The sequence below is a fragment of the Melospiza georgiana genome, chromosome 1, assembly GCF_028018845.1.
Source record: "Melospiza georgiana isolate bMelGeo1 chromosome 1, bMelGeo1.pri, whole genome shotgun sequence".
Lineage (NCBI taxonomy): Eukaryota > Metazoa > Chordata > Aves > Passeriformes > Passerellidae > Melospiza > Melospiza georgiana.
In genome coordinates, this window is record NC_080430.1 from 117,270,723 (window position 1) to 117,294,177 (window position 23,455).

At 37.0% G+C, this 23,455-nt stretch overlaps 1 protein-coding gene across 4 annotated transcripts in view; it reads right to left on the reverse strand.

Annotated features, from left to right (window-relative positions):
• Positions 1–23,455, reverse strand: part of TOX (thymocyte selection associated high mobility group box) — a 217,579-nt gene that overhangs the window by 43,808 nt on the left and 150,316 nt on the right. The gene's annotated exons all lie outside the window — the stretch shown is intronic.

Below are 23,455 nucleotides of genomic sequence, written 5' to 3' on the forward strand. Positions count from 1 at the left end.
CTGGCCTGATTGGCTATGTAAGGCTTAAAGGAAATGGCAAGTACTTAAATAAACATGTAAATACTGAAAATAAACATAGTAAGGATATGATTGACATTTGCAAAACACTGACTGTTGAAAAGAATTCAGGCTCTAGCCTCAGCCCTTGGAAATAGCAAAAAAAAAGCAATGAAAGCTCAGTTTTTTTTTTCATGGGGGAACAAAAGGGCACTGCTTTCTGTAACTGTGTGTAGAGTATTTCTGAAATGCTAACAAACAGGGACAGCTTTGCTCTCTGAAGTTCAGACCTAGACCAGAACAATAACATCCTCAAAATTCAAGATAATTTCCAGATCCTGCTTTTTTTAACTTAGGATTTTGGTGGTTTTGTGTTGCGATTTGGGAGCTGCATGGAATTTTCAGAGTCTGAATATCTAGTATTGGGTCCAAATCTATTTCCCCTGGTGCTGCCCAATGAGAAACTGGACTTTTCAGGATTCAGACCATTGACAAGAAGGATGCATTGATAGACTGATTAAATGATTTCTGAGTCGATTTAATGCTAAGACATATATGAATGGAAAGCTCAGAAATCGCAGGATTGACAAATGAATCCATTGTGCTATGTGGGTCACTGCTTCTTAGCATTAAGAAGACATACTATTTGAATGCAAGCAACAGATTCAGCCTCTGCAAGGATAAGAATTAAAAGCACTGGAGGATGAAGCTCCTTTCTTGTCCAGAGGTCAAATGCACCATACACACAGACCTCAGCAGATTGCCTGTAACCTCTTTTCAGTATACTCATATGACAAATAGCACAGAGTTTCAGAGAAAGCTCAGATTTAAGCAAAGATGTTCTGTGGGTGATTTAAAATGGAAGTATCAATTCAGAGCTGAAGTGAAATAGATACAGTTGTCTTTCTGTGTATCAGAAAATATGTGTGTACGTATAAAGTAGAATCTGGCAGAAGCTACCATTGTGTAAGTTCCGTTATGGTAAGGACATGTGTTAGCGGTTCAATATATTAACATAGCCACATTTATTCTACTGACAGTCTTTGTTAGACATGTCATCTTAATTGTCTAAAGATCACTCAGATTTTATTTTTTTAAAAATCTTTTTATAGCTCATGACTTCTGTAACCTATCTCTCGCTCATATACACACTCCCACATATCACAGCAATCTGTAAGATACCTTTCAACCAGTAACACATAGGAAAAAGTAAAGATAAAACCCATAACTGCACCTTTTCTCTTATTATTGACTGTAAAAATGTGACAATTTTTGGGAGATATTTTATTTTATGAGCTTGGGGATTGATTTTCATAAAAATGACTGGTTGGCAGTAAATCAAGCTAATAATACCATTAGTTATGGCATACTTACCACTTTACATGTACTTGTATCTCTGAAAGCATTTGAATTGGCTTCTGACAATGTGACATCACAATTACACCTGTATTTATGTTATTTTAGAAATTAATAGCTTTTGGTAAAAAGAGTTATCGATACAAACTTGTTTTCCAAGTTCATTTAATGACTACTAAAGCACCGGAGGAGATGAGCACAGAGAGCACAGTGGATGAAATCAATTGAAGGCTGAAATTTGAATCCTAGTAGACATTTATATTTTTAAATTACTACTGATTTCTTGGTCCCTCCCCTCCAGTATCAGCTCCCTCCTTACCAAGCATATTAGCCTTGAAAGCTAATCATTATCTCTGCCTCCAGCAGACAATCTGTATCAAGACAGTTGTGCCCATGCAGCTGCAACTGCTGCTCAGACACCTTGCTCTGGATCCAGCTGCTGAGCTGGGCAGCAGCTGGGGAAAGTGGAGCAGCACTGGGGGTCTCCAGGTTCTCTTGGCCAACATGGGGCAAACAGTAAAGGGATGGGAACCCACACAGTTTCTCATGTGCTGGGCACAGGGAGCACAACCCTCCCCAGAGCCTTCCCTTGACCCTGTCTGCAGCACTCAGAGTGGGTGTGTGCCCTCCCCAGGCACCCTGCACCCTGCAGGGGCTGAGCCCTTGGGTTTTCATGGGGCAGCATCTCGTGGTGCAGAATAAACCCTTCCAGGAAAGGCTGGAAAGGCTTGACTGCTTTTTAGGAAGGGTAGGCATCCTAATGATTTTATGAACTCTAGAAATGTAACAACCATGATATGAAACTCCTAACTCTTATTTTGAATGAACTTCAAAATGATCTATCTCTAAAAGCAGAGCAAGGGCTACCATATTAATTACTTTCCCTGAAATAAAATATGATACAATTGCCTTAACTGATGCACAGGAAGCTCTACCTGAAGATGTGGAAGAAATTCTTTATTGTGTGAGGGAGTGGTAACTGTGCACTGGAACAGATTGCCCAGAGAGATTGTGGAGTCTCCCTCACTGGAGATATCCAAGAACCATCTAGATGCAATCCTGTGCCATGTGCTCTGGAATGACCCTGCCTTAGCAGGAAGCCTGGACCAGATGACCCACTGTGGTCCCTTCCAGCACGACCCATTCTGTGATTCTCTGATTCTGCTATTATTTAAAAAGATCTCTCCTTTAAGAGCTTCAAATATCAGATAGATAATACAGAACATTCTGTGTTTGTCTTCTTTAAACAACATATATTTTTAAACAGTCTGTGATATAATTTAACTCCAGTATTGAACATAGGCTGTGTTTTCAGATAATATAACAACTGAACAGCACTGAATGTATCCCCATACAAAATACATGTGTATATATATTTGCAAGAGAACCCTTCACCAGGGAAATTCTGAGGACTGCAAATGAAGTGGTGGAGTAAAAAACACCAGTATTTTTCTTTTCACATGAATTCAGCTTCTCTCCTGAATTTTTAAATCAGATGAATACCAGGCTACCTGCCGAAAACCAGGTGTAAGCAGCAAATAAGCTTGTTTAACAGTACATTTTCTCTTTCAGATGCTAAGCCAGAAATCCCCACCTAAGGGACCTGCCTGCAGAGAACAAGGAAGTCTAAGTCCATCTCACAGAGCTGTGGCACTCAGGATCCACAGACGTGATTCACATCTGCTGATGAGGCTTCTGGCTCACCTCTTTACCATGCACTGCAGAGCCTGCCTTCTCCCATCCTGCCTCTACCTGGTGAAAAAGTGGGATTGAGAAAATGGAAACTGCTCCTTCCTTCAGTAAGAATGGGCAACTAATCACATAAATGTAAAAAGTTGTGAGATCACTCCGTGGAAAGCATGAACTTCCATGTTCCTAAAGGATGAACAAAACCAAGAACTGTCCCACCTCCTCTGTAGGTTCAAGAACCCACTCAGCCATGAAAACTACACACTCATGTCACTGCTGTGGCATAATGGTGTGTCCCTGTCACAGATGCTGTGACAACCTCATCTCTGCAGAATAGTAGCACTGATCACACATACACTCTGTTAAAAAGTATGACCAATTTCTTCTAAACTACTTCAAAATCTGAGACCTCATATTTCTTGCTCCTCCAGATGGAGTTTTACAAAGCCCAGGGCTGTGTGGCTGTGCTGGAGCCATATTCAGGATGCAGAGGCAATACTGAGAACGAGAACACGCTCCTGCCGAATGCAAAGCTGAACAGAAATCCTGACGGATGGCAGAATGCCAAATGGAAGAGCAAAGTTAAAGAGTTTTGAGTGTTACAGAGGATAAGGACAGTCTTAAACTGATGTCTTCAATGGTTTCTGTGATGAGGTAATAATGATAATATCTGGCACTTTAATATCATTCTCCATCTGTCAGTTCCAGGATGTTTCACAACTTGAGTTATATTCAGCTTTAGAACATGCCTGATTTTATTTTAGTTTTACTAATGGGGAAGCTATGATACATTTCTTTTCATGTCTATTTTTTTTTTTTCTGTTTGCATTTTGCTTATAAGCAGAAACTGAGCATTTAGCCAAATAAGTGTTTGATTGCAAGTTAAAAGACAGTACAAGTCCCTAAATCTAAGGTGCATACCAAAGCCCCTTATTGACACATGGGTAGTGCAAAACCAGAACAGGGCTGTCTGGTTGAAGATGAGCTCCTAATGCCCTGCTCAAATTTCCTGAGGTACTAAGAATAAGGCTAAAGAGCTTCAAACATCATACTATTGTTCATCCCATCAGCTTACAGGAAAAACAAAGCAAAGCATGCAGTGCAGAATTCAGTGATATCATCCCTGTAAGGAAACATCTCACGGTAGGACAATGCTGTGAGTACAGTATCCTAATCACAGAATCACAGAAAACAGTGCTAGAAGGGACCTCAAAAGGTTATTTAGTCCAACATTATCTCACAGCAGGATTAGCTACACCTAAATCATTTCTGACATATGTTTGTCTAACCTCTTCATAACCTCCCTAGGCAATTCTTGTGCTTAACTATCCTTACAGTGGAAAGGGCTTTTTTCCATAATGTCTCACCTAAATCTCCTGTGTTGTAATTTAAAACTACTGCTTTTTACTTTGCTCCCAGTGGACATGAGCAATGTTTTTCTCCTTCTTTACAGAAAAGTTGTACACACTAGAAGGCTGTTATGAATTTCCTTTCAGTTTTTTCTTCTTTACTCTAAACAACTAAACCTGAAGATTGAAAGACTTTGTTTGTATGCTGTGTTTTCTACACCTCTTATCATTCTTTCTGCTATCCTCTGGACTATATCCAATAACCTTCATATTTCTTGAAAGACTGTGCTCTGAAGTCCACACAATACAGATATTTTCATCTGACACAGCATTCAGATAGAATCCTTCATCTCTCACAGAAGGTATCACATAGCAATAAAAAACTCCAAAATTAATTAACAGCTTTTTGATACAAGCTGGTTAACATATGCAAGATGCAGAAAGAGTCAAATTTCAGGAGTCTTAACTAATGTCCTAGAATGTAGCTTTAGGAAGCAAATATTTTTTTTCTGAGAAGCATCAGACAGGCAGTTTCAAAGGGAACGTGCTGTTAGCAAAATAATTCACGCTATTTTTCTAGGTATAATTAATAACCGTGAGGCAACATCTCTCTGAAGAGCTGCAGAAGTCCCAATTGTCCCTCCCTATTTAGATTCATTTGTAATAAATGTTATCACTAAATGAAAGAAGAAAGACAGGTTGCCTTAACAGATCAAAGTAAATATAACAGGTCTATGTACAAGCAAGAAACACTAGAGATAATTCACTGGAGATGAAAACATTAAAACATAGGGAGAAATACACAGGGCTTACTCACTGAAGCAAGTAAAGTTCACATATCTCACTACTCTGAGAAAATTCATATCAAGGAACAGCAGACATTATTACTGTTATCACCAGCAGTTCTTGAAATTATTTTTGCATAGTTTTCTACAAGTTGAATGCTCTTGTGAATATTTTTGATGGACACTGCAGAAGGGGCTGACAGTTCTTCTTGTCTGAGTGGTCAAGGTAAGTTAGAGAGTAACAACTTTTCAGATTATACAAAGTTATGGTTCAATCAATTAATTAAAAAAAATAGGAGAAAACCCCAGGGGATCTTAAGTGTTATCTATGAAGATACCCGCAGTGTCCTTTCTTCACTGGCATGACCCACCTGAGTCACCAGGTGGACATTCTTTGGTAGGCAGAGAGAGTCTCTGTTAATAGTAGTATTCTCATTTATATTCCCAGGAAACTTGTGCTACTACCTGTGCTGTCTTAAATCTGAATGTTTCTCTGCTCCCAAATAACACTACATTAAATGCAGTATTAGTCTGGTTGTGCCAACCCCCTGAAAAGCCATGAAATTTGCTTAGAAATGTTACTGCTTTTATTTCAGGCATTTTAATTATCTTCTACCATGAGCCAATGCACATCTGCAAGATGTTTTCCAGTGACACAGAGATGCTCATTAAAAAAGAGTGGAAAAAAAGTAATTCCTACATAATCACTGATTCTGTAAGTGAAGGCTTCAAAAGAGAAGAAAGAAGGGATAGTGTTTGGGAAATTATACAATTTAGGATCAAGACACTTGATAAACCAAAAAGACCTAATAATATTTTTTTTTTTTTTTTTTTTAGTGCTACAAAATGCAATCAATAGTCATCATACAAATGGTGAACAGGCTCTCCAGGCAAGTAAGTGGTCAGAGCACCATGCCTGACAGTGTTCAAAAAGCGTTTGGACAATGCTCTCAGGCACATGGTGTGACTCTTGTTGATGTTTTGTGCAGAACAAGGACCTGGAATAAATGATCCTTGTGGGTCCCCTTCAACACAGGATATTATATAGTTCTGTACAACCATACATTCAAACTTAAAAGAGCATCTAAAATCACAGAAATGTCAATTTTCGACACCTTTTATTCAGTTCATACAGGGGATGAAGCAATGGTACCTCGTGGCTGTTCAATGCACATTGATGGTCAGGATCCTAGATTAATGGCAAGGGAATAAAAAGCAAATCACAAATCATGCAGTTTTATCTGTTGTTTTCCACTGTGGTAATGCTTTTTCACGAGAGAGCTTAAAACTTGAGATAACTCAAACATCTGTATTTATACACCAGAGAAAAACAAAAAAGTGACCCAAATATTTGGAGATCTGAAATCTGACAGGAAGTTTGAGTTTACTGATTAGAGCGACTAAAACTGGTACTTGGTATGTATGTCCTGTCATGAACAAAGAGTGAGCAAACCCAAAGATTCACAATTTATCAGATCTTTGCTTCCATGAAGCTAAAGGAGAAATCATATTTCCAATCAAGTCTTGTTTTAGAAGACCTATAAGTGAACAAGTGCTAAAGAAGGATTTTTTATGAGAGTCAAGGTTACAGTGAAACGACCACAGAGAACCATTCAAAACACATTAAAAGGAATAACTCCAAGCACCACCTAACAGAGGGAGGGGAGGTGTGTTTTCATCATCTCATTTTTATAACTCTCTTCTGTATCAGCTAACTGTATAATGAAAGACTAAGTTTTAAAGAAAGTGGGTATTTGGGGAATATTTTAGTGCTATACACAGGAGTATTTTATATACTTACACCCACTGCATTTTTTAGAATAAATTGAAAGGATCATTCAAAATTTCTTTTGATTAGGAAAACAGTCTTAAAATTAAACAGCACAGAACTCACATGTAAAGAGAACCTTAAACTAAAAATAATAAAGCCCCCCACTCCTATTAAATCTACTACAATAATCTTTTCAAAATCATTCTGTTAAAAATTAAAACACTTAAGGTTGTTTTATATAGTACTGGATCTGTAAGTGATCTTAAGCCCCTTTAAAGCTATTATATACTCAATATTTGACTGCAAAATTTTATAGTATGATCACATAATCACAAAAATGCACTTATATACAGTTTCTATATTTTTTGGTACACAGTTAATTTGGTGACTATTAACATTCTTTTCTACTTTATGTTTTAATATCCTTTGAGCCACACAGGGCCAAGGTCTCAAAACTAATCATAAAAAACTACCGACTGCTATTCACTCTAATATAATAACCCTTTATTTAAAACAACTTCCAATAAATTTCATTATAAGAAGTTATTAAAAGGGTTAAAAACCTATTAAATGTCAAAGAATTTGCCTGACTCAAACTTCTAATAAAGAAACAGAATAGGCTTTCTTTCTGAATTATTTAAATCTTTACTGACTGTGCACTGAACCATGAAATTAGAAAAGTGTTATTAGAAGTGTTCTCTGGTTTTTATAAAAGTTGTAGCATAGAATATATCAAACCACAGTCTTTAACTAGACTAGTTAAAGAAATAGGTTTTTAATCCTGAGTACATGGTTTTCCCTGATATAAAGGGTCATAATTAAAAGTCTGGCCTGGAAGCTGAAGATAATAAAATTATTATTACAGAAGCATCCATGTTCATTTGGTATATTCTGGATGCATGTTTCCATTTTAATTTGGACAAATAACTTCAATTTTGTTTGATCTTGCAAAGTCCACTAATTTGGACCCTCTCAGCAAACAATTAAGCTTTTAATAGTGACTCATTTTAAAGAATTAATGGTGAATAATTTGCATTATCTTTTTCTCTTTTTTGAAGTGTCTAATGCTTAACAGAAGGTATAGGTTGACAGCAGACAAATGGAATCTAGGAGGTACAAGGCAAACATTCTACCACACAACTCCTGATAACAGTGTTATCACTAAAGTGGTTTTGTTTGTTTGTTTGTTTTTTGGTGGTTTTGGGTTTTTTTTCAAATGACAAAATAACAATTTTCTATTTCACAGTTATTTGCATAAGGAAAACAACAATGCATTTCACATTTATTTTCATGATGCTAAAGAACTCCTGAGTAAGCAGTATATTCACAGATTCACTCAAACACACCTGAATCAATAGCCTTTCATCAAAAGAAATGAAGTCAGAAAGATGCCTTAGAGACAGAATATTGTCTCCCCTGCTTTTATACAATAAAAATAGAGGCATCCAGGGGACACAAAATGATTAAGTCTAGGAATACAAACTAGATCTTTGGAAATAATGTTAACTGTGCTTGGTGTAGGGCAGGAGAGAAAAGGGGATGCAGGCAGCTCCTGTCGCCTTTGCAGTGCTTTGCTCCTGTGGCTGACCAACAACAGCAGAGTCACCAGTGTGAGGTTGTGTAACCTTCCTTGGCTTGTGCTCTATTGTGTCCCATTCTGTTCTGTCCACATTCTGTTCTGCTCTGCTCTGTTCTGTTCTGGGTTTTTTCCTATGGTGTTCAGCACAGCAGTGACAAACTCTCTTCCTGCACTGTGACTATTACCTGTCACATGCTGTTTGCTGTTTGCTTTAACACACAAAGGCACCCTGACCACACCACCCAATCCTCCCTACCACCAAGAAAAGGAATTTCTATTGGGTACATCTCAGGTAATGTATAGCAATGTATAGTGATGTCCATGTGGGAAGAGTTAAAAAATTCCCTCTGGTTAGAAAATCACATTAAACCAGCTGTGACAGCTGAAAGGTTGGTACAATACTGGGGTGTCTTGTGTCTGCTATCTCTACAGGAAAACCCTAAATGATCTAAACTGATCTCTCATCTCAGTCACAAGAAATGCTAATTCCTTCCCAAAGGAGCAGCACATAACTAAAACAAAGAACTTTTAAAATACTGTCAATGAGATTTAATCTAAGTTTGCTACTTGTCTGAAGAAGTTTTTGCAAGGGAGGAGTGGCTGTCTTTTCAGTATCATCCACCTGTTTAGGCACTGAACAGAAATATAGGGCAGAAGGAACCTCAAAGGAACCTCAATTTTGAAATTTCATTTTCACAAAATGAAAATTTCTGTCACACAGAAGGCAGAGAAAGGACTAAAACCAGGGCCTTCTATGTGCTCTAGAAGATATTTGTCCTCTCACTACTCCCATCATTAAGTTTATGAGAATTCCTGCCATTCTGCACAAACATTTCATGGATCTTGTTTCCACTTCAATGGGACATGAAGCTGGATTTTTGAACCCACTGTCACACAGGCAGATCTAGTATGCCATTTTCTATATTCTTCCTCTTGGGCACTGTGATGTGGAGCATCTTGAAATTATTTCCTGGAGCCAGAGGGTCCTGTCTGGGGTTGTGACTTACAACTTACAAGTGACTGCAAAAAAACCTCCCTGAGCATCAATCATTAAGCAAAGTCTGAACGTGAGTAACTCCAGGCATGGCTGGCTAAAGGAAGAGTCAGGTCAGTGCCCTGAAGGCCCATTGATAAATTCCACCTCTGTCTAAGCAAACTGTTCTGCCAGCCATTTCTGACCTGAGTAGGATCCAGGGTGCTGTGCCCGCTCTCCCATTCCCACACGCAGCAGCTGCATGAAACCAGAGGAACCTTCCTGTAACTCCCTGGTACTAATGATGAATGCATATAATTCATCATTCACCTGAAATCCACAGTCATTCACATTTTGTTTGTGCATTTTGAGTGTTTCTGGACTAAGACAATTTTCCTTGGGAAAGATAATTTTTCTGGCTGATACCAGTAGCTATGAAAAACCACACCATATCCCACATGAATCTACTTTTCATTGAGTACAAAATCTTTAAAAAAAGTAATTTAGACTAATAAAAATTAGTTGAATGGTTTAAATTACATTAGTGAAAGAATCTTTTAGCAAATATTTGTGCTGCTATGTTGCAGCCCTGTAAATTCTCAGCATGAGTGATAGAGCTAATGGAAGTTGAAACAAAAGGACTGCAAAATGTTTAACTCAGAAAATATTGCTTTTCATACATATGATCTTGTTATCAAGTGATAAACTTACTGATATTTGTAATTGCATTGTCATAATTTCCTCTGTAATATAAACTTAATGCCATTGTCAAATATTGTGGGTTTTGCAAATGTTAAGCCCATGTGTTACTGCTGGGCAAGATACTTTTTGTGAGCTATGAAAAATATGCTTGGCTCTCAGGGAAAAAGCAATTTAATGATATGCTAATAAGTCCATCATTCTTCTGTATTGTATTATTTACAATTTTGCCTCTAAAACCTATTTAACATCTCCAGTGTAATTATCCATCTGCATCTTGCCAAGTCCAATATTATAATTCTGAAACAGGAAAAATCTCAATTATTTTATTTTCAACTATGTGGAAGATGAACAGATATCCAGCAGTCTCAAAAGCTGAAAATTAGTAAATTTATTTTGTTGATGTCCATTATATTGGCATGTGACTGAAGATAATCCAGGGAATTATATTTTTAATTAAGAATATATCTTTATTTTGCTGGTTTGATATTTCTAAATGTGGATATCTTACTTAATAAAACCTCATCAACTTACCAAAACAACTTCAGAGAAAAAAGCAAAACCCATAACTTCTTGAAAAGAAATACTTTGGGCAATCACAACTTCTTATTTCTTTTTAAACTCATTATTCAGTCTATTCTTTTTGATTATGAAGCTCTTATTGTCCCATTATTCTTTAGAATAAAGCAGCAACCTTGGTTTGGCTGAGAAAATTCCCTTTTTTCTCATTCATCTTACAAATTTTTACTTTCAACTGGTTCCTGAGCAGCCACCAACACCTGGGAAACCAATATTTGATGATTATATATACAGTGATTTAATTCCATCCCTGAATGCCAAGGAAGAACAGTGGAGTGTTTGGTAAGAATGTGCTGTGATATAATACTTGTTCTGCAGATCCTAACACAGACAATAGAAAAAAAAATCAAAGAAAATCACCTGTTTTGTATGAAACCTACTACAATACAGAAAGGTATCATAGTGAAAATTATGAAGGAATCAATTGCTGTCTTCAAGGTAGAAAATAGTGAATATAGAAATTTACAGAACATGAGCTCAGGACATTAAAAAAAAGCCACCCTGAAATACAAGAATTTCAAGCTTTGGAAATGATGACTTCATGGTGAAGAAAGTGATGGATACAATGATAACATCACACATTACCTAGATCCTACAAAGCTGGGCTTTAGAAAGAATTTCTCAAGTTAGAGAAGGCTGTACCCACTCTGTGTTGAGAGTGTTGCTGTCCACAGAGATGACAATATGTCAAAGAAATGGCCCTTGTGTTTTCTTAGCATAGCCTCACAAGCTCATCAAAGTGTTGAAATACTTTAGTCTGGATTAATAGTTTCTTCGTTTTACAGAAAATCTGAAGACCTCTAGGATGCATTTCACCTTTCCTTTTTTTCTTGGATGATGGTCTACAGTCATACTATACTTCTAACATCTGTTTGGACCATCTAACCTACTGTTATCTGGAAGGAAACATGATGATAGTTGATAACATTTATACAGCACACAACAAAGCTTACATTTCCCAGGCTTCTGAGAACACCAAGCTTGTTCTGAAATCCCCAAATTCTTCTGCTGCCCATAAATCAGATTTGTTGACAGAGGCCTTGGTTCTAATTTTCGAAGTAACAGGTCTAACCCAGATTAGTGTAATTGGATAAAAAGAACCCAAATATGAGATGGGATCTATGTGCCAAACTTTTGCCCTGCCAGAAGATAACTCTGGAAACCTCTCTGACCAGGCAAGTACTCACATGCTATGGAAGAGAATAGTTAATAATTTGAAAGCTTAGAATTCACATAATATTAAAATGACATGACAGAGGAACATCCCAAGTAACACAAAGGCATTTCTGCAGCCTTTTGTCTTGTTCTCAATGCCACTGGCTGCCTTCATGTTAGCTGAGCTATTCATGCCAGTCTACCATTCAACCACTGGCGTTAGTACAGCTCTTTTAAGTTTCATTTATAACCTAGAATAGGGTCATCCTCTACTAGTAATCATGAGTTTTGTAACTACCTTACCTTCTCATGATTTTCTCAGCAAAGTAATGATTTTAGTCACTTCATGAAGAAATTTTAAAATGTAATTGCAGTGTGTGCAAAACTGCATCCATGACTGTTCACATAATTGCTGCAATTACGAATGCAATTCGGGTAAATATGCAAGCAGACTACTAGCTAAGTCTCTAACTGGTAATTTATGTGTGCCTTTACCCAATTTGCATGGGCAATTTTCATAATTACCTTCCCAGGTTTAGTACATAGATCTCGGGACTAATGAATACTAATAACTAATAACTAACGAAGGAATGATGAAGGATGCATGAGCAACTAGTGGAATAAGTAAATTACAAGCATATGGGAAAAAAAAACAAATGGAAAAAAATCAACTTCAGCCTATACATTTGCCTTTTTGTACATTTTATTTTGAAAGAGGAGTAATGCATGAGTAATGCAACTAGAGAGGTCAAGTTCCTTCAATTATCCTTTCTTCTCCTATATTCAATATGCAACGTACCCTTTCTGGTAGTCAAGAAGCCAAATGATTTTCAGACAGACAAGCTACATGTGTAGTGTAATTTACAGTAAGTGAAATTGTCATTTTAAGTGTCTAACTCTTCATCTGAGAAAGGCAGATGTGCTCCTCGTGAATGTAAGGCCAAAACACGGGCCCAGTGGTGTTTACAGATAAGCAATTGAATGAGTTTACAAGTGTCCTCCTTCAGTGGCGAATAAAGGAAATATACTGCATTCGACTGAGAGGCATTTCCAGAAATTATATATGTGTTGCTACACTTAAAACCACATTAATAATGAAAATCTTGGCTTGTTTGTTTTGCTTTTTAGGAAGACAAGGAAATACAAGATCATACCTAGATGCTTCTGTTAGCCTTGATCATTAACTATAAAAGAGTTATGCATGTAATGCATTGGCATTACATTTACATTATAGCGTTTTAAGGAGAGCTGTACCAAAATAAATATAAAATATGCATGTTACAGAAAAGTATGGACCCTAAAGTGCCTTCTGTAACACTGTGTAAAAACTGCATCCTGTTATGGAAACCTTAAAATCAAGCCCATCCATTTAATTACTCCTAATCTTTCATAAAGCCAATTTTAAGGCTTTTAATTCCTATGTCTACAATATTTAGGAAAAAATATTGAAAACTTAAAAAAATATATTTAAATGTAGAGAATTTCTAGATTTATTTTGAAAATTCTGAACTGCTTTTATACAGTGCACATGAACCTCTTATGGTTGGCGTTTATGGCTCCTGAAAAGATCACTTTTATTCTCAAAGTTGAGCAAACAACATCTGCCACAAGAAGTGTTGGTTTTGAAGAGAGATTGTTCAGATATGGTCATATGTAGAATACTTGCTTCTCATGATAACTCCAATTAATCTTTTTAGCTTATTAAATTTTACTCCTGCCAGCACTGTAGAGTCAACAAAACCATAGGATAGTAAGTGGGGCTCTATTTTGCTAAGAAATGGTAAACTGAACTCTTAAATAATTTATCTACCACCTGAACCAATCCCATTACAGCACAAAAAAGATATAAGGGGTGAACTACACAAGCAAACAAACAAACAAACAGTCAAATCCCTGTTCATAAACAAATAATACTTCTGTCTCTTCAAAGTATTGCTAAAATAACTTATTTTTTAAAGTACTGAAAAATTATACGCATTGCTTTATATCATACTGTATCAGTGGTATTATATTATTCTGAAAAATAACTACACTTTGCAGTGTTTAACATAACAGATGCTAAATCTTATGTTTGAATGAAAAATATTTTGCATGTAAGTAACTGCCACTGCTAGTTAGGAAGTACAACAAAAAGAAAAAAAAAACAGCATTATGAAAAGAAACAAAGAAGTAGTGTCTTCATCCTTCTACACTGAGGCCTAGCATCCTCAGTATCTGTTGCAGTCTGGAGTCTGACAAGCTGTCCTTGCATCCAAAATGTTTCCCCTAATTTTAGAAAAAGATAGCAGATTTGTGACCGATTAATCTTGATATGTTTGCAAACAACGTTGGTAGACTGAACACACTAGAAGTACTTCTGATTTATATCAATGTGATGCTCAAATTTTTCAGCTTGAAATTAATTTTTAAATTTTGGGACTAGCAAAAATAAACATGCTCAAAGGAGATAAAAGAACTCTACAAGGTGTTAAAATTCATTGGATAATTTTAATTTCCCCAGCTAAACTATAGCTGAGTAGTTGTGCCCACATAAATGCCACACTTTTCAATTTTCATGCTTTTCAATTTTCTAATTATTTTGCTTTAATTCTTTTTTCTGACACCTCACTCCATGCTATTTACTAACACTCATATTATGGCAGCATTCTAAGACAAATTTTAGAACATGTAGGTTAAAATTCTGAATCATCAGAGCATCCCTTTATTGCAGTTAAATGCAATTTCTACCCTTACTCAGTGGTTGTCACTTGCGATAATCTTTAAATTCTGGTCCACTGTAGCTGGCAACTACTGTGAAAATCTTTACTTTAAAGACTTTAAAGAAAATGTTCAGTTTTACTGTCAACAATTTAACAAGAGACATCTTTTTGTTACTGCCTCTAGCAAATCCAGATGCTGTAATTAATATTGTAGAAACTGCAACAGGAAATTCTTTCCTTCTCCTGGAAGGAACTTACAGAATCTGCAAAAAAAAAAAAGATGAAATCAGGTAGCCCTGCATCTCAGAATGGTCCTTTAGCGTAGTCTGTGATGTTTTTTAGCATGGAGATTCTGATTCAGGGACAGAAAAAAACCAGCATTTTTTTCTTTCTTTTGACACTGATGGGACATAAACCAGGGCTATAGTTTCTTATATATTTAGAAATACCGATCTTAATGAGTTATTTGCATGCTATCTTGTGGACATCTTGTTTTCCTAAACATATTGGTGAAATGCAAAGTGCTCTCCCACACAGAGAAATAAATGAGTTTTTTAAAGAAGCAGAACAAGTACTGTAAATCTACATTCTCTGAATTCAGTTCTTGTAACAATAAAGTTACAGTGTTTTCTCATGGGAGAAATAAATATGTTTCAGTACTTAATGTAATTAAATTAGGGAGGTCATCAATACAAGAGAGTATTTAAAAAAAGTTATGTATAGAATAATATATACTGATAGCAAGATGAGAGATGATTCAACTATATCCCATTCTAAATGTATGGAAAAACTGTTTAAGAAAATGTTTAATAACTAAATTAAGCCTTGACTTTAATAAAGAATTCAGAAAGCATGATATAGGTGTACATTTTAAAGCGAGAATTTTGTGCAGTTACGCTTCCACTTAAACTAGGAATAACAGTAAAATACAGGAGGTGGAATTAGAACACAGCTTTCAATTTCTGTGATAACTCCTGAAAACTATTTAATTTATGTAGCAGATGTTCACTGAAATGAGTGCCATGCTACTTAGTCTTCTAAAAACTGCTGAATGAAGCAGCTATTCCTAATTGCTATCCCACTGTTACCTAATTTGTTCCTCCCAAACTGCAGTGCGTAGGCTGACCTGAACAATCTATCCATGTGTCCTTCTCAGAGGTGTGGATACATGACACATGGCTTTGGGTTATTTTCCAGTGGAGCTCTGAGGTGGCAGGTCTGGCTAGTTAACTTGTGAGCATTTGCAAAGCTTGATCTCATCTGACATGCTTAAGAAGCCAAGCCTCACCGAGCTGCTTATGCATCAAGGAGCTAAGCTTTACTTTGGCTCCCAAGGCCTCAGAAAGTCAGGATCAGAAAATGTACGAACTGCTATGCTACAACATATCAGGATGATCCCCCAACATAACTCACATTTGAATGTACACATTGATTTCACTGTTGTATATGGTTTAGCTTTAATATTTGTCTAAAATATTCTGCAAAATGAACCCTTAGGTTTTGGACTCCAAGCTGCTGCCACTGCTGCCCATTTCCAGAATTCTGTTTAAAAGCAGCCCTATTCTCACCATCTTTTACAAAGATGATTTTTTTCCCCCCAAAGCTGATTTTCCTGCTTCTTTGCAAGACTGTGTTTCACATACATTTCACACATTACAGCACACATGAGATGCTAGAAGTGAAACCATCATCTGGTTACCACTGAGATTTGGAGCAAAAGTGAGCAACTCCGGGTGATGGTGCACATGAATGGTGGAGGAGCAAGATTCTTCCCACATTTCCAGAGGTACCATGTCTGCCTCTGGCACTGTCATGCCTGAAGCAAGGAGGGAGGTGACTGCTCCTAGGGGTGCAATATACACCTCCCTTGAGATGTCTGAAAAAACATTTACGCTGGATTCAGCCAGACCTCAGGGATGTGGCAGCACACTTGCTGGAGGTTATTCTTGCCTCTTTTCTTCATGTCACTTTGTGAATCCATAGCGTTAGTTATAATTTAGCATTAAATGTGCAATTTCAAACAAATTCCTTTCAGATGGATACACTCACAAAACTGAAAATGAAACCAAACCCAGTAACAAAACCCAGGTTTCTACCCCAGTGTACAAATTCTCACCAGTATGGTCTTGCCTATCCATTTCTTAATCAAAAGCGATATAAGCAAAAAGATGAATTTGAACAACTCCTAAGTTGATAAAATCTCCCTCAATTTTAATTTGTCAACAAATCTACTTTGGCAACAGAAAATTATATTTTTTGCTTTCAGAGCAGGAGGTACTCAGCAAAATATTCATTTTAAGACAATGTAATGTGTATGAAGACTACATTTTGTCTACTGAATTTTGAAATTTAATTTCTTTCTCTAGATCATTACATGAGAGGTTAGATATAATTTTCAACTTATTCATACAAAATAACATCTTCAAAGACATTTACAAAATCTATTAATGCTTTCAGTTTGCAATGAACATTTGGAAATGATAATTATAGAACTGTGATAACTAACTTAAAGTTCAAGAAGACATGATTGGCACAATAAATAATTGGTTTGCTCCTACTTAATCTACATTATTGTAAACAATAAATCTTCTCTTAAATAAAGATTGTGCGAATCTTCATTTATCTTTTATGACAAGAGAGCAAAGGTTGTAGCTTAATGAATGGAAAGAAGCAACAAGGTCAGATTTAAAAGCCTCAAAGGTCAAATTTCTGACATCTCTGAACACTGAAAAAAACCCCTAACATGGTAATTACTATTTTGGTCAAGTCACTGAAGTCTATTTTGTATTTCAAAAAGAAAGGGAAAAAAGCACTATACTTCAGAAACTTGAGAATCAACACTGGATACACATACAGTCTGTAACATTTAACTTCCCTGTATTACAAACTCCTTCTATCACAGGAACAAAATACAGGATACAGCAATGAGAATTCCATTTGAGTCTATTAAGTAGCCAGTGCATATCCACACCTGGAAAGTGTTTAGGGAAAAAAAGCAACAAGCATTCTCTCCTAGAACTGTGACATTGCCTAACTTTGAATATAAAGTATTTCCAGGGATTCCTATTCCTGAAGCACCCCAGCTTTGGTGAAATTACAAGTTCTGAATCTCTGCAGACAATGGGAACATAGGCACTGATAAAATGTCCAGAAAGCCACATAATTTTATTTTACATATGCATTGATTTTTGCCCAAATGGAAGACCTCTGTCATCTAACAGGGTTATCCATAGATTCAAAGAGTTGATCAGAGTCATTAATAACAATAGTAAACTGATCATCATTCCAATAGGACTTGACAATGGCTTTTTTTCACAGTGGATACTAATGTATCGATGCCTCTGAAGTTCATTACAGCAGTAATAAATCATTAGCCTCCAGAAAATGATTTATATGTTGGTTAAAATGCATTAGAATGGACTGTCAAGCCACTCCACTGAGATGATGAGGCTGGTACTAAAGATTTTTTTCAGGTTCTCTAACAAAAATGGTGATGACTCTAAGTAATCATATCACAAAGACAAAAAATAAAACAAATCACTGTAATGATTTATTTAATAGCATGTTTCAATCTTCATAAAAGGGTGAGTGAATTTTACTTTGAACTGCTGGTTACATTCCTTTTATTCACTGCTGGCAGCAAACTCTTAACCTACAAAGCTCCAGTACTTACCCCAATGATTATATTTGTGTTTACTTTAACCAAAAGAAAGGTACTGTGTGTGCAACTATGGTTACTCTGCATGGGTGCCTGTGTAATAACAGTTTATTATAATGTATAAGTAGCTTGTCAGCCATAAGATTAGCAATGATAATATCACAGGAAGTATATGGGCCACAACTTGATACTCACAATGTTTATGTTATGCAAATCTTTTACTATATCACATACACTACTTCTAGTTACCACTTAAATAGCTTAACTACAGCTCAGACCTATCAATATGCAACTCCAAGTTTTTTTTACTTTCACACACATTTTTTTAATTAATACCCATTGAACACTGAACAATTTATTCCGCAAACTCCACATTAAGTCCAACTCAGTCTCACAGGTTCCTCTGCAACATTCCTGCAGCCATGCCAAAGGCTCCCTGTGTTAAACAGGTATGTGACCAGTCTCCTCCGTGGCTATCAGCCACTGCCTCATTCCCAAGGGCTGGGCAGGCCTGGCACCTCGTGTTCTTTCTCATTGCTGCCTGCTGTGATGAGCATTGCACGGCCACACAGCACGGGAGGTGTGTGGGAAGACCCACTACCACACAGGACAAGGCAGGATCACAGTCCTGTCATTTGGAGAGGCAAAGCCATTGCTCTCTTTCTCTCTGGGACCATGCCCAAGATGACAAAGATGGGTTGGGAGAGACACGGCTGGTCATGCTGCTCCTTTAACCCAGGTGCTGGTGAGTAAGGACAGCACTTGGACAGACACAAATGCCACCATGGCTCTGAGTTTCCATGAAAACCTATTTCCACTTAGTTTTCTTCTTCTTGCACCGTATTGTGCCTAAGTGTCAGAAATAAGCCCCAAGTGATTTATCTTTACCCATTTGAACAGTCCTTGCTTGAGCAAGTAGCTCTTACACAAGGAGCCCTTCCAGAATAAATACATTAAAGGCTTGTCTGAAATGCCAAGAATCAAATAAAATAACGTCTTCTGGAAATACATGATAAGAATTATAAGCAACCCTACAGAAGACAACACAATAACATGTTATCCTCTCTCTGTAATTCAATTATAAGGGTGCATTGCATAAGGGCCATGAAACATTTAGGACCAGATATTCAAAAGGCCAAGTCTGTATGTTTACAAGCTCAATTTTGTGTTTGCAGTCTGAAATAGTTGTGCTTCTATCTAACTAAACAGGCTCTCTTAAGGTATCATTAGGGGTAGAAGGACTTTGGAAATAAGAACGCCTACAAAGAAAATAACAAGGTGATCTGAATAGCTTTGAATAGTAGAGTTAACAGCACTAATGTTATAAGATAATTTCTCTTCCTGTATTTACAGTGGAATTTCTACAGGCCAATTCTCCTTTCTCTAATTTGTAAGAAATCCTTACAGGAGCATGACAGGTTCTTCTGAATGCAGAAAGAGAGGGGTGGGCATGTAGTCAAACTTAGAGAAGGCTGGGGGAGTTTTTAATTGCAAATTAAAAATGCCATTTAGCACAAAATGGAGCTCTCAGACCAGCCAACAGGGATGGATAGAATTAAAACATCCCACTAACAATTTCATCCCAAGTAAGCACTTGGTGAGAATCAGAAAATATAACCTTAAAATATGATCATTTTACTCTTAGTTAACATTTCACTGGTGTATTTTAAAAAGCTTTTCTTCCACAGAGGCAAATGGTAAAATAAGGATGCCAAAAGTATAAATGAACACTTGCACATGCTAACAAAGAAATTACCAACTAAGTAACCAGCACAGAAGTCTTCAAAAAGTCATGAAAATATCCTTAAAATCTTCTAAAATTGAGAGTATCCCTATTAGAAATGCCAGTAGAAAATGTTTATCTGGTTCTAGTTGGATTCAGTTGATGTGTATGTTTTGGAAGAAACCCCAATTCTTTTAGATGGTTATGAAATTACATCTCACAAAGACTCCTTGAAGTATCCCAAGTCAAGGCAGTACTTTAATACTTGATAAGCATAAATTGGCATAGAACAGAACAACTACTAGTGGCCAACACAAGCACATAATGAGAATTTTCACCCATTCAAGACATAGCACATAACTTGCTGGCCAGGTTTCCTTTAGAAAGATTAAAGTAGTACAAATCACACCAGTCTCTATCTGGCAGGAACACGAGCCAAAATTTGCCTAAGTCTGTGCTGCTGCTATATCCAGATACAATTCTACCAAAAAACTTTCCTCTTGGCACTCTGCTTATGTCCAGTCTGTGGCTGTTCTCAATTCCTGCTACTGGACTGCACCTCCAGCTAGGAGTGGATGGTTTAGTGAGCTTATAAAAACACAGGGACTGAAGAACAGGTACAGTTCTCACCACGTGAGTTATAAAATTGTTGCACAAGCATCTTTATTCATGCCAGGAAAAATCCCAGTGGCAAAATAGACAACAATCTGCCTCACTGCACAAGTGCCTTCCAAAAGCCAAGACAATAAATAAATGATTCTTATGCCAATGTAAAAGTTCTGCTATGGATTGAAGTTGAAAACTCTTCAGTCAAACTAAAAGGAAGCAAAGACATTAAATGCCTTTCCATCCTCATCCATGTAAAACTTGTGTTATCACGATTTTAATAAAGCTAAATCAAAGAAGGACAACATCCAAGGTATGCTACTTATTGCAGTTTTTTGGGGTCCACTGAAATGCTACCATCAGGATAAAATCCAAAATTATGGACTCTAGAACTAATGAAATGCAAATGGTTTCCTGAGAGTATGGTTTACTTCCTCCAGCAAACATGTATGAAGAGTTAAGTGAAAAGACACCACAAGACATCATCTCCTGGCATCAGGAATGAGTCTGAGCATTACAGGATAGATTTTGGACAGCCCTCCAGCTGCTCAGAGTGCTCCCCTGCAGGCCACCACTACACTTCTCCTTCATGAAGCAGTTTGAAGGATCTCCACATTTCCCACGCATTTTTTAACCACCATGTGCTCCTTACTGCTGCCACCACAGACCTGTAGCCCCACTTCTTGAAGCATGCCAGTAACCAGGAGGATTTTGTTTATGCTGTCCTAAGCCAGCACACCTCTTGAGGAGGATTCTCGGGATATCATATTCAGCCTAAGGAAAGGAGGGCAGGCCCATGAGCAGAAGTGCATAGACATACATCAGGACACAACACTGCACGGATACACAAAGACACAGCATAAATTCTTGCTTGCTTTTATAGCCCATTCTCTCCACGGGGGAAAATTTTGGCCCTTTATACTCTTTCTATCTAATACAGACACTTACCACCATCTCCTCCAAGTGGAATGTGCACCTGCAATTGTTGGGTGATAAAAGACATTTATCTCAATCTGCTCTGGGAAAACTGACAATGAATGAAGATGAGAAATCTCAATTAAGACCTGGGAAGCAGAGACTGACACAAATTTATGAGTTTTTTTATAATATCCGTATTGTTTGGTGGTTTGGTTTTTCCCGTATTCAGATACAATAAATGTAATCCTTCAACTCAAATTCTGCATTGAGGAAGAATACAGAAGCAGAATAGCTTCTGCTTTCTCTAACAAAACAAACAGGTATAAGATTAAGGAAATGCATTAACTTGACAATGAGAAAGGTAAAGCAGATAATTTATTTGTACAATCCTGTACAATAATACAGGATTTTTCAGTACAAAAGACTTTTTACATACAACATTTTGAATTCCAGAACTCAATTTTACTGTACCCTCCAAACCCTCTGTGCTAGTAATGCAGATAGACATCTTTTCCCCCATTTCAGACAGGGAAACAGGGGTACAGACAGAAATTTCTCAAGCAAAAGTAAAAAAGCCAGGATAAGAGCACTTCAATGCATAACAAAGGTTTAATTCTAAGTCCATCAGAAGTATTGCAAGCCTTTCCAAATATTTTTATGGGATTTGAATCGTGACCCAGAAGACATAGGAGTAGCTTTCTGTGTCAGACATTAAGTTCTCAATCTGATCTCTTCTTCCTTCATTCACTTTAACCTGTCTGTAGTTTGGACTGTGATCCTGTCAGAGGAACTATGTGAAATGCAGAGAATGATGCCTCAGGTTTTAGCATTTATATTTCTCACATTCTGTACTGCTTTAGTGTGTAGTTCTGAGCTTCATATCATGGGACAGTAGGCTCTCTTCACTGAATAGGTAGACAAAACAATTCCTTCTCTAGCTGGGGACCAAGGACAAATGATCCAAATTTCAGGCCCAAGAGCATAAAGGATGGTGGACTGAAGAGAGAAAAACAAGAAGGATGGGACTTCATAATCTAAAGTTTAATAACTTAAATTGGACAATTAATTCCAATATGCTAATGGACCAGAACTTATAAAAGTGTGAAACCCTGTGACTGGTCATCCATTTTGTAACCATTTTGGGTTCATCCTTGGTGTAGCCCTACCTGGGCTCTTGTACTGCCCAAGGTGTATCCATTAAAGCTTTCTAACAATTATCTACTTGTTTCTTTAGCTCCATCTAGCCTCTCTTCTAGGTCAGCCTTCACAAGGCATCAAGAAATGCAATGGAAGCATGAGAACTTCTCTGAAAGATCCTCCAGCAGCTCACTAGAGACATCATGTCTCTATTCTGTACTTGATGCAGGAGACAGGAAAGCTAAAGATGGAGACCAACACCGGTTCTGAAAAGATCTTAACATGATTTTTCAGCTAAAGGTAGCTTTCCAATTGCATATGCTTGGAAACCTGAAGGTTCAGGGCTGGGAAATCAGGTATGAAAGACCTCATTCCTTCTTTCATATTAACACTTCGTTATTTTTTCCATCTTTAACTGTAACTGACAGATTTTTACTTGATCTTCTATACTAACACCCAAGGAATCATCTCTCCTTTCAGATATGTACACACATTATCATCGGCTGTAATGTCCGTATGAAGGCAGAATTTAAATCAGTCATTAAACTTGTAAATTCATATTTGACTGTGATACTCTCCTATTCTGCAGGTACATGAATAAGTACTGATGAACACTTTGATTTTCATTTCCTAGTAGCTGGATGTCCATTGAACTACCTGAAATGCCTCATTTAACCGTTAAGGCAATTAAGAAACTTATGCAGAAAAACTGCTACTCTGTGCACTCAACATATACAGACTGATACTAAGCTGAAAAATGAAAATACAGTCCTATTGTAAAA